At 38.3% G+C, this 12,508-nt stretch overlaps 1 pseudogene; it reads left to right on the top strand.

The window, feature by feature from the left end:
• Positions 1-11,282: 11,282 nt before the first annotated feature.
• On the top strand, positions 11,283-12,286 carry LOC123586525 (annotated as a pseudogene).
• The last annotated feature ends 222 nt before the right edge of the window (positions 12,287-12,508 follow it).

Here is a 12,508-nt window from a genome sequence, read left to right as displayed (position 1 = left end):
TTTTTTAATTTTTTTAATGTTTAATTTATCTTTGAGAGAGAGACAAAGTGTGAGTGGGGAGGGGGAGAGAGAGGGAGACACAGAATCTGAAGCAGGCTCCAGGCTCCAAGCTGTCAGCACAGAGCCCGATGTGGGGCTCAAACTCACAAACTGCGAGATCATGACCTGAGCTGAAGTCAGACACCTAATCGACTGAACCACCTAGGCACCACTAATAAAAGAGAATTTTAAAATATCCCAAAAGTTACCAGGGGGCAAAGAAACAGAAGTCTGATTTATATTATCTTTGGCAATGTGAAATGTCAGAAGTCAGCAAAGTGAAAATCTGATTTTAAAATTCTATATATTCAACTGGACTTCTGGGGAAGATGGTGGGATAGGAGAACCCTAAGCTTACCTCATCCCATGGATACAACTAGGTAACACATCAGTGTAAATAACTCAGAAAATGACCAGAATACTGGCAGAACAGACTCTCCACAGCTAAATGTAGAGAAAAGGCCACATTAAAGAGAGTAAGGAGGGTGGAGATGTGGTTGAGAAGCTAAATGAATCTGTAGAACATTCCCTGGGATGGAGATATGCCGTGGGAGCAGAGAAGGTAAAGAAGAAGACCCTCATGCCAGCCACTCCAGGCATGGAGGATCCCTATAACATTGGGCTTTGAAAATCAGAGGGGCATAATTTTACAAGTTCTTACAATCAGCAGACTTTAACACCTTGAACTTTAAAAATAGCAGACTCAGGAATGGGAGAACCAGAAGGGTGGAAGGAAATTGAGTCCTTGCCAAGAGACAGCATAACAAATACCCAAGGAGATACAGCATAAAATCAGCAGTTTGAAAAAAACCTGGGGCATATGGGGTGGGGGAGATTTCTTTACTAATCTTAGAGCCTGTGCTAAGAGGTCAGGGATCTTTGGGAGATTTTGTTTTACAGGAACAAAAGAGCTAGTTCTCATTTCTCTCCCTGGCCCCCAAACCTAAACAGATGAACACTTATGGAACAAAGTGCCAACACTCACTACCTACAATACTGCCCCATCTTAGCATTTTCCTGTGGACACACTCCCTCCAGCCAGGCCTCAGCTCCAGCTCCCCTCCCACAGCAGACCTGAACAAACCTTGCTAACACAAGATGCCACACTCCTACATTCTCCTTTAGACCTACTTCCTCCAATATGCACTTGGCTGGAGCCCATTCAAAGCAGCACCACAAGGTTGGCAGTGTGCAAGCAGCCCCAACAGGAACCAACACCACTCCAAAGTGATTCCTGTCACAGGGACAGGAGAAGATAACCACACAAACCAGTCCAACTGTGGCTGCAGCAGTGGGATGGGGAAGGACAGGTGATCTGACTGCAAGTCGTACCCAACAAAGAAAGCTTCTCAAGGGACACTGGGAAGTGCCCTGTAGTTAAGTGCTACTGCATCCCTGGCAAACAGCTAGTCTGACTCAACTCAAGCCCAAGGAGGCCCCAGACTGACCCATTACAACACAGGGACCAAACCCTGCAAAGAGAGTCACTGCCGACAATTGGACTGGTGGAAAAAGCAGCTCAGTCACAAAAGCAGGGTGCATGCAACACATATAGGAGACACCCCTGAAGCACTAGGTTCCAGGGAACAGGGGACACTGCACTGCAGGACCTCTTCTGTATAAGTCCATTACTTTCAAGAGCAGGACATATAGCTGACTTTCTAATATATAGAGACAGACACAGAGGTTAGACAAAAATGAGAAGACAAAGGAATATATCTCAAATGAAAAAAAAAAGGACAAAATCACAGCAAAACATCTAAACAAACCAAAGGTAAGTAATATGATAAAGAATTTAATGATCATAAATATACTTACTGAACTTGAGATAAGAGTGGAGAACCTCAGTAAGACAAAGAGATAGAAAACAAAAAAAAAATCATAAATGAAGAACTCAATAAAGAAAATTGAAAATATACTGGAGAGAATTAATAGTAGATTAGAGGAAGAAAACAGTTACTAAAATTAAAATTAAAAACAAAACAAAAAAATCAAATAAAGGAAAGTAGATCCTAGGTCTGTTTTGGTTTGCTTGTTGAATTAAGCTTGATAGAATAGAGAAAAGAGGGAAGGGAAAGAAAAAAAAAGTTAAGAAAAAACCAGGAATATAAGAACACTAGCTAGGCTTTTGAAAAGCGTAGAAGACCCCGGAGAATTCCTTTCTGCAGAGATAAAAGAAGTAAAATCTAGTCAGACTGAAGTTAGAAATGCCATAACTGAGATGTAATCTCAAATTGACACCATGAAGAAAAAAAATGGACAAAGCAAAGCAGAGGATCAGCAATATGGAAGATAAAGTTATGGAGAATAATGAAGCAGAAATAAAAACGGGAACAAAGAAAAAAGATCATGATACAAGACTTAGAGAACTCAGTGACTTATTAAAAAGGAATACTATCTGAATCATAAGAGTCACAGAAAATGAAGAGAGAAAAGGGGGCGGAAGGTTTATGTGAGAACATTATAGCAGAAAACTTTCCTAATCTGGGGAAGGACACAGACATCGAAGTCCAAGAAGAACAGAGAATTTCCATTAGATTCAAAAAAAAACAACCATCACCAAGACATATCATAGTCAAATTCACAAAATACACAAAGAAATAATTATGAAAGAAATAAGGGAAAAAAGTCCTTAACATACAAAGTAAGACAGATCAGGTTCATAGCAGATCTGTCCACAGAAACTTGGCAGGCCAGAAAGGACTAGCAGGATATATTCAACGTGCTGAATAAAAAATGCATAAATATGTAGCCAAGAATTCTTTATCCAGAAAGGCTGTCATTCAAATTAGAAGGAGATATAAAGAGTTTCCCAGACAATTTAAAACTAAAAGAGGTAGTAACCACTAAACAAGCCCTGCAAGAAATTTTAAGTGGGACTCTTTGAATGGAGGAAAGACAACAAAACAGAAAAGACCAAAGGCAACAAAGACTAGAAAGGACCAGAGATGATTACCAGAAGCACCAACTTTACAGGTAATAAAATAGAATTAAATTCATGTTTCAATAATCACTCTGAATGTAAATGAACTAAATTCTCCAATCGAAAGACATATGGTATCAGAAAGGATAAGAAAACAGGACCTATCTATATGCTGCCTATGAGAGACTCGTTTTAGACCTAAGGACATCTGCAGATTGAAAGTAAGGGGATGGAGAACCATCTATCAGGCTAATGGATGTCAAAAGAGACCCAGAGTAGCCATAAGTATATCAAAGATTTTATTTATTTATTTATTAATATGAAATTTATTGTCAAATTGGTTTCCATATAACACCCAGTCCTCATCCCAACAGGTGCCCTCCTCAATGCCCATCACCAACCCTTCCCTCCCTCCCACCCGCCCCCCCCCATCAACCCTCAGTTTGTTCTCAGTTTTTCAGAGTCTCTTATAGTTTGGCTTTCTCCCTCTCTAAATTTTTTTTTTCCTTCCCCCCCGACCCCATGGTCTTCTGTTAAGTTTCTCAGGATCCACATAAGAGTGAAAACATATGGTATCTGTCTTTCCTTGTATGACTTACTTCACTTAACATAACACTCTCCAGTTCCATCCACGTTGTTACGAAAGGCCATATTTCATTCTTTCTCATTGCCACGTAGTATTCCATTGTGTATATAAACCACAACTTCTTTATCCATACATCAGTTGATGGACATTTAGGCTCTTTCCATAATTTGGCTGTTGTTGAAAGTGCTGCTATAAACATTGGGATACAAGTGCCCCTATGCATCAGCACTCCTGTATCCCTTGGGTAAATTCCTAGCAGTGTTATTGCTGGGTCATAGGGTAGGTCTATTTTTAATTTTTTGAGGAATCTCCACACTGTTTTCCAGAGTGGCTGCACCAGTTTGCATTCCCACCAACAGTGCAAGAGGGTTCCCATTTCTCCACATCCTCTCCAGCATCTATAGTCTCCTGATTTTTCATTTTAGTCACTCTGATTGGCATGAGGTGGTATCTCAGTGTGGTTTTGATTTGTATTTCCCTGATGAGGAGTGATGTTGAGCATCTTTTCATGGATGCAAAAATTCTCAATAAGATACTAGCAAATCGAATTCAACAGCATATAAAAAGAATTATTCACCATGATTAAGTGGGATTCATTCCTGGGCTGCAGGGCTGGTTCAACATTCGCAAATCAATCAATGTGATACATCACATTAATAAAAGAAAAGATGAGAACCATATGATCTGTCAATAGATGCAGAAAAAGCATTTGACAAAATTCAGTATTCTTTCTTAACAAAAATCCTCGAGAAAGTCGGGATAGAAGGAACACATTTAAATATCATAAAATCCATTTATGAAAAGTGCACAGCTAATATCATCCTCAATGGGGAAAAACTGAGTGCTTTCCGCCTGAGATCAGGAACATGACAGAGATGTCCACTCTCACCGCTGTTGTTTAACATAGTGTTGGAGTTCTAGCATCAGCAATCAGACAAAAAAGGAAATCAAAGGCATCAAAATTGGCAAAGGTGAAGTCAAGCTTTCACTTTTTTCAGATGACATGATATTATACATGGAAAACCCGATAGACTCCACCAAAAGTCTGCTAGAACTGATACATGAATTCAGCAAAGTAGCAAGATACAAAATTGATGTACAGAAATCAGTTACATTCTTATACATGAATAATGAAGCAACAGAAAGACAAATAAAGAAACTGATCCCATTCACAATGGCACCAAGAATCATAAAATACCTAGGAATAAATCTAACCAAATATGTAAAAGATCTATATGCTGAAAACTATAGAAAGCTTATGAAGGAAATTTAAGACACAAAGAAATGGAAAAACATTCTGTGCTCGTGGATTGGAAGAATACATACTGTTAAAATGTCAATACTACCCAAAGCTATCTACACATTCAATGCAATTCCATTCAAAATTGCACTAGCATTCTTCTCGAAGCTGGAACAAGCAATCCTAAAATTTGTATGGAACTACAAAAGACCCCAAATAGCCTAAGTAATATTGAAGAAGACCAAAGCAGGATGCATCACAATCCCAGACATTAGCCTCTACTGCAAAGCTGTAATCATCAAGGCAGCATGGTATTGGCACAAAAACAGACACATAGACCAATGGAATAGAGACTCCAGAATTGGAACCACAAAAGTATGGCCAACTAATCTTTGACAAAGCAGGAAAGAATATCCAGTGGAAAAAAAGACAGTCTCTTTAACAAATGGTGCTGGGAGAACTGGACAGCAATATGCAGAAGAATGAAACTAGACCACTTTCTTATACCATTCACAAAAATAAACTCAAAATGGATAAAGGACCTGAATTTGAGACAGGAAACCATTAAAACCCTAGAGGAGAAAGCAGGAAAAAACCTCTCTGACCTCAGCCACAGCAATTTCTTACTTGACACATCTCCAAAGGCAAGAGAATTAAAAGCAAAAATGAACTATTGGGACCTCATGAAGATAAAAACCTTCTTCACTGCAAAGGAAACAATCAACAAAACTAAAAGGCAACCGACAGAATGGGAAAAGATATTTGCAAATGACATATCAAAGGGCTAGTATCCAAAATCTATAAAGGGCTCACCAAATTCCACACCCAAAAAATAAATAATCCAGTGAAGAAATGGGCAGAAAACATGAATAGACACTTCTCTAAAGAAGACATCCAGATGGCCAACAGGCACATGAAAAGATGCTCAACATCACTCCTCATCAGGGAAATACAAATCAAAACCACACTGAGATACCACCTCATGCCAATCAGAGTGACTAAAATGAACAAATCAGGAGACTATAGATGCTGGAGAGGATGTGGAGAAATGGGAACCCTCTTGCACTGTTGGTGGGAATGCAAACTGGTGCAGCCACTCTGGAAAACAGTGTGGAGATTCCTCAAAAAATTAAAAATAGACCTACCCTATGACCCAGCAATAACACTGCTAGGAATTTACCCAAGGGATACAGGAGTGCTGATGCATAGGGGCACTTGTATCCCAATGTTTATAGCAGCACTTTCAACAACAGCCAAATTATGGAAAGAGCCTAAATGTCCATCAACTGATGTATGGATAAAGAAGTTGTGGTTTATATACACAATGGAATACTACGTGGCAATGAGAAAGAATGAAATATGGCCTTTCGTAACAACGTGGATGGAACTGGAGAGTGTTATGTTAAGTGAAGTAAGTCATACAAGGAAAGACAGATACCATATGTTTTCACTCTTATGTGGATCCTGAGAAACTTAACAGAAGACCATGGGGGCGGGGGGGAAGGAAAAAAAATTTAGAGAGGGAGAAAGCCAAACTATAAGAGACTCTGAAAAACTGAGAACAAACTGAGGGTTGATGGGGGGGGCGGGTGGGAGGGAGGGAAGGGTTGGTGATGGGCATTGAGGAGGGCACCTGTTGGGATGAGCACTGGATGTTGTATGGAAACAAATTTGACAATAAATTTCATATTTAAAATTAAAATAAAACAAAGACTGTGACAAAAGATGAGGAAGGGCATTATATCATAATCTTCCACCAAGAAGATCTAATGTAAATATTTACACCCCCATCTTGACAGCACCCAAATATATAAATCAATCAGAAACATACAGAAACTCATCGATAATAATACCATAATGATAGAGGACTTCAACTCCCCACTTACAACCACGGACTGATCATGGTTGTACTCAGGACATTTCATCCTAAAGCAGAGTACACATTCTTCTCAAGTGCACATGGAACATTCTCTAGAATATATCACATACTGGGACACAAGTTAGCCCTCAACAAGTACAAAACGATTGAGATCATATCATTGGTATTTTCAGAATAGTGCTACAAAACTTGAAGTCAACCACAAGAAAAAATTTGGAAAGGCCATGAATACTTGGAGATTAAAGAATATCTACTAAGTAATTAATAGATTAACCAAGATATTAAAGAGAAAATTAAAAAGTACACAGAAACCAACAAAAATGATAACATGACAGCCCAAAATATCTGGGATGCAACAACTATAGTCATAAGAGGGAAGTGTATAGCAATCCAGGCCTTCCTAAAAAACGAAGAAAGTCTCAAGTACATAACCTAACCTTATACCTAAAGGAGCTGGAAAAAGAACATCAAATGAAGCTCAAACCACAGAAAAAGGGAACTAGTAAAGATTAGAGCAGAAATCAATGATACTGACAACAAAAACAAAAAACAAACAAACAAAAAAAAAAAACAGTAGAAAAGACAAATGAAACCAGGAGCTGGTTCTTTGAAAGAATTATCAATGTTGATAACCCTCTACCAGAATGATCAAAAAGAAAAAGGAAAGGCCTGAATAAATAAAATCACAAATGAGAGGAGAGATCCTAACCAACACCTCAAAAATACACACAATAATAAAAGAATATTATGAACAATTAGTTGCCAACAAATTAGGCAATCTGGAAGAAATGGACAAATTCCTAGAAATGTATAAACAACCAAAGCTGAAACAGGAAGAAATAAAAAATTTGAACAGACCCACAACCAGTAAAGAATTTAATCAGTAATCAAAAATCTTCCAACAAACAAGAGTCAAGGACCAGATGGCTTTCTATAGGAATTTTACCAAACATTTAAAGAAGAGTTAACACCTATTCTTTTGAAGTTGTTCAAAAAATAGAAATGGAAGGAAAACTTCCAAACTTATTCTACAAGGCCAGCATCACCTTGATTCTAACCGAAGACCCCACTAAAAAGGAGAACTAAAGACTAATTTCCCTGATGAATATGGATACAAAAATTCTCAACAAGATACTAGCCAATTGAATCCAACAATACATTATAAGAATTATTCACCACGATCAAGTGGGATTTATTCCTGGGATGCAGGGCTGGTTCAATATTCACAAATCAATAAATGTGATACATCACATCAAGAAAAGAAAGGATAAGAACCACATTATCTATCAATTGATGTGGAAAAGCATTTGACAAAATACAGCATCTTTCTTAATAAAAACCCACAATAAAGTAGGGATAGAAGGAGCATACCTCAAGATGGTAAAGGCCATGTATGAAAGACCCACAGCTAATATCATCCTTAATGGGAAAAAACTGAGAACTTACCCCCTAAGGTCAAGAATAAGACAAGTATGTCCACTCTGAACACTGTTATTCAACATAGTGTTGGAAGTCCTAGGCTCAACAATCAGACAACACACTCTACATGGAAAACCAAAAGACTCCACCCAAAATCTGCTAGAACAGATACATGAATTCAGCAAAGTCGTAGGATATAAAATCAATGTATAGAAATCGGTTGCATTTCTATACACCAATAATGAAGCCACAGAAGGAGAAATAAAAGAATCTATCCCATTCACAATTGCATCAAAAACCGTAAAATACCTGGGAATAAATCTAACCAAAGAGGTAAAAGATCTATATACTGAAAACTATGAAAAGCTTATGAAAGAAATTGAAGGAGACATAAAAAAATGGAAAAACATTCCATGCACCTGGATTGGAAGAACAAATCTTGTTAAAATGTCAATACTACCCAAATCAATCCAAATATTCAATGCAATCCCTATCAAAATAATACAAGCATTCTTCACAGAGCTAGAACAATTCTGAAATTTGTATGGAACCAGAAAAGACCCAAATAGACAAAGTAATGTTGAAAACGGAAATCAAAGCTGTAGGCATCACAATTCCAGACCTCAAGCTGTATTACAAAGCTGTAAGACAGTATAGTATAGGCACAAAAACAGACACATAGATCACTGGAACAGAATAGAGAACCCAGAAATGGACCCACAAACGTATGGCAAACTAATCTTTGAGAAAGCAGGAAAGAACATTCAATGGAAAAGACAGTCTTTTCAGCAAATGGTGCTGGGAAAACTGGACAGCAACATTCAGAAGATGAACCTAGACCACTTTCTTATGCCCTACATGAAAATAAACTCAAAATGGATGAAAGACCTAAATATAAGACAGGGAGCCATTAAAACAAGCAACAACTTCTTTGACCTTGGCTGCAACAGCTTCTTACTTGACATGTCTCCAGAGACAAGGGATATAAAAACAAAAATGAACTATTAGGACCTCATCAATATAAAAATCTACACACAAAGGAAGCAATCAGCAAAACTAAAAGGCAGCAGATAGAATGGGAGAAGATATTTGCAAATGGCATATCAGATAAAGGGTTGGTATCCAAAATCTATAAAGAACTTACCAAATTCAACACCCAAAAAACTAATAATCCAATTAAGAAATGAGCAAAAGACATGAATAGACAGTTCTCCAAAGAAGACATCCAGATGACTAACAGACACATGAAAAGTTGCTCAACATCACTCATCATCAGGTAAATACAAATCAAAACCACAATGAAATATCACCTCACCTCTCAGAATAGCTAAAATGAACACTCAGGAAACAACAGATGTTGGCAAGAATGCAGAGGAAGGGAAACCCTTTTGCACTGCTGGTGAGAATGCAAACTGGTGCAGTCACTCTGGAAAACAGTATGGAAGTTCCTCAAAAAATTAAAAATAGAACTATTACATGACCCAGCAATTGCACTACTAGATATTTACCCAAAGGATACAAAATGATGACTCAAAGGGGCACATGGACCCCGATGTTTATAGCAGCATTATCTTCAATAGCCAAATTATGGAAAGAGCCTAAATGTCCACTGATTAGCAAATGGATAAAGAAGATATGGTATATGTACACAATGGGATACTACTTGGCAATGAAAAAGAATGAAATCTTGCCATTTGCAACAATGTGGATGGAACTAGAGTGTATTATGCTAAGTGAAATCGTCAGAGAAAGACATATATATGAGTTTACACATATATGGAATTTAAGAAGCAAAAGAGATAACATAGGGAAAGGGAAACAAAAATAAGACAAAAACAGAGGGAGACAAACCATAAGAGACTCTTAAATACGGAGAACAAACTGAAGGTTGCTGGAGGAGTGTTGGGTGGGATATGGGCTAAATGGTTAGTGGGTATTAAGGAGGGCCCTTGTTGGGATGAGCACTGGGTGTTATATGTAAGTGATGAATCACTGAGTTCTGTTCCTAAAATCATTATTACACTATATGTTAACTCACTTGGATTTAAATTAAAAAAAAAAAAGAAGAGATCCATTTTAGGCCTAAAGTCACCTGCAGATTGAAAGTGAGGGAATGGAGAGACATTTATTGTGCAAATAGATGTCAAACAAAAGCCAGAGTATCAATACTTATATTAGACAAACTAGATTTTAAAACCAACAATGTAAAAAGAGACAAAAAAGGACAGTATATTATCAAAAAGGGAAAAATCCAACAAGAAGATCTAACAATTGTAAATATTTATGCACCCAACTTGAAGCACCCCAAAAAGTAGAGCAGCTAATAACATACATAAAGGATATAATTGATAGTAGTACAATAATAACTTTGACACCAACTTACATCAATGGACAGATCTTAGATAAACAGAAAATCAACAAAGTAACAGTGGCTTAAAATGACACATTGGACCAGATGGATCTAACAGAGAAGTCCGTCCTATTCATCCTATTCAGAACATTCCATCCTAAATGGCAGAATACACATTATTTTCAAATGCATATAGAACATTCTCCAGAATAGACAGCATAATAGGCCATGAAACAAGACTCAACAATTTCAGAAGATTGAAGTCATATCATGGATCTTTACCAATCACCACGCTAAGAAACTAGGAAACAACCATGAGAAAATATCTAGAAAGACCATAAATACATGTAGGTTAAATGACATGCTACTAAACAATGAATGGGTCAACCAAAAATTCAAAGAAAAAATTAAAAAACACTTGGAGACAAATGAAAATGAAAACACAACAGTCCAAAATCTTTGGGATGCAACAAAGGCTGGTTTAAGAGGGAAGTATATAGAAATACAGGGCTACCTCAAAGAACAAGAAAAATCTCAAGTAAACAACCTATCATTACACCTAAAGAAGCTAAAAAAGAAGAACAAAATGCAAAGCCAGCAGAAGGGAAGAAATAATAAATATTAGAACAGAAATAAACAAAATAGAAAATAAAATTTTAAAAATAGAAGAGATGAATGAAACCAGGAGCTGGTTCTTTGAAAAGATCAACAAAATTGATAAGCCTTTAACCAGAGTCATAAAAATAAAAAAGGAGTCAAATAAACAAAATTAGAAACAAAAGAAGACAGGCTCTCTGCTCTTTCCCATTTGACAGATAGGTGCATCTTTTGGTGCAGTGCCAGCCATGTCCCTGATAGATGATGGTGAAGGTTCGAGTAAACAGATTTGGCCATATTGGGGGGCCTGGTTCCAAGGCTGCTTTTAATACTGGAAAAGTGTATATTGTTGCAATCAATAACCCCTTCCTTGACTTCAGCAACATGGTCTACATGTTCCACACTATGATTCCACCCATGGCAAATTCCACAGAACAGACAAGGCCAAGAACAGGAAACTTTCATCATTGGAAAGCCCAGCTACATCTTCCAGGAGCAAGATCCCACATATATCAAATGGTGTGATGCTGGTGCTGAGTATATTGTGGAATTCACTGGGGTCTTCACTACCATGGAGAAGCCTGGGGCTCACTTGAAGGGTGGAGCCAAGAGGGTCATTATCTCTTTTCCTTCTGCTGATGCCCCCATGTTTGTGATCGTTTTGAACCATGAGAAGTCTGACAACTCTGTCAAGATACTTCCTGCACCACCAACTGCTTGGCCTCTCTGACCAAGCTCATTCATGACAACTTCAGCATCATAGAGGGACTCATGACAACAGTCCATGCTATCACTGCCACCAAGAAGACTGTGGATACCCCCTCTGGGAAACTGTGTAATGATAGATGTGCTGTCCAGAACATCATCCCTGCTTCTATTGGTACAGTCAAGACTGTAAACAAGGTCATCCCTGAGCTCAATGGGAAACTGACTGGCATGGCCTTACATGTACCCACCCTCAATATGTCAATCATGGATGTGACCCCCTGCCTGGAGAAAGCTGCCAAATACAATGACATCAAGGAAGTGGTGAAGCGGGCATCAGAGGGCCCCTTCGAGGGCATCCTGGACTACACTGAGGACCAGGTTGTCTACTGAGACTTTCACAGTAACACTCACTCTTACACGTTTGATGCTGGGACTGCATTGCTGTCAATGACCACTGTGTCAAGCTCATTTCCTTGACACATTGAATTTGGCTTCAGCAACTGGGTGATGGACCTTATGGTCCACATGGCCTCCAAGGAGTAAGACCCCCCCTGGACCACTAGCCCCAGCAAGAGCAAGAGGAAGACAGAGGCCCTCAGTTGCTGGGGAGTCCTTGCCCCAACTCACCTGCCAACATACTGAGAAGCTCCCAACCTCCACAGTTTATATTGTAGACCCTCTGAGGAAGGGGAGGAGCTTGGGGATTCCTACCTTGCCATGTATGATCAATAGAGTATATGGTACTGTCTTCAAAAAAATGAAATGAA

Source organism: Leopardus geoffroyi, chromosome C3, assembly GCF_018350155.1.
Source record: "Leopardus geoffroyi isolate Oge1 chromosome C3, O.geoffroyi_Oge1_pat1.0, whole genome shotgun sequence".
Lineage (NCBI taxonomy): Eukaryota > Metazoa > Chordata > Mammalia > Carnivora > Felidae > Leopardus > Leopardus geoffroyi.
The sequence above is the reverse complement of the archived record's forward strand: the minus strand, read 5'-3'. Positions and strand labels throughout refer to the sequence as shown.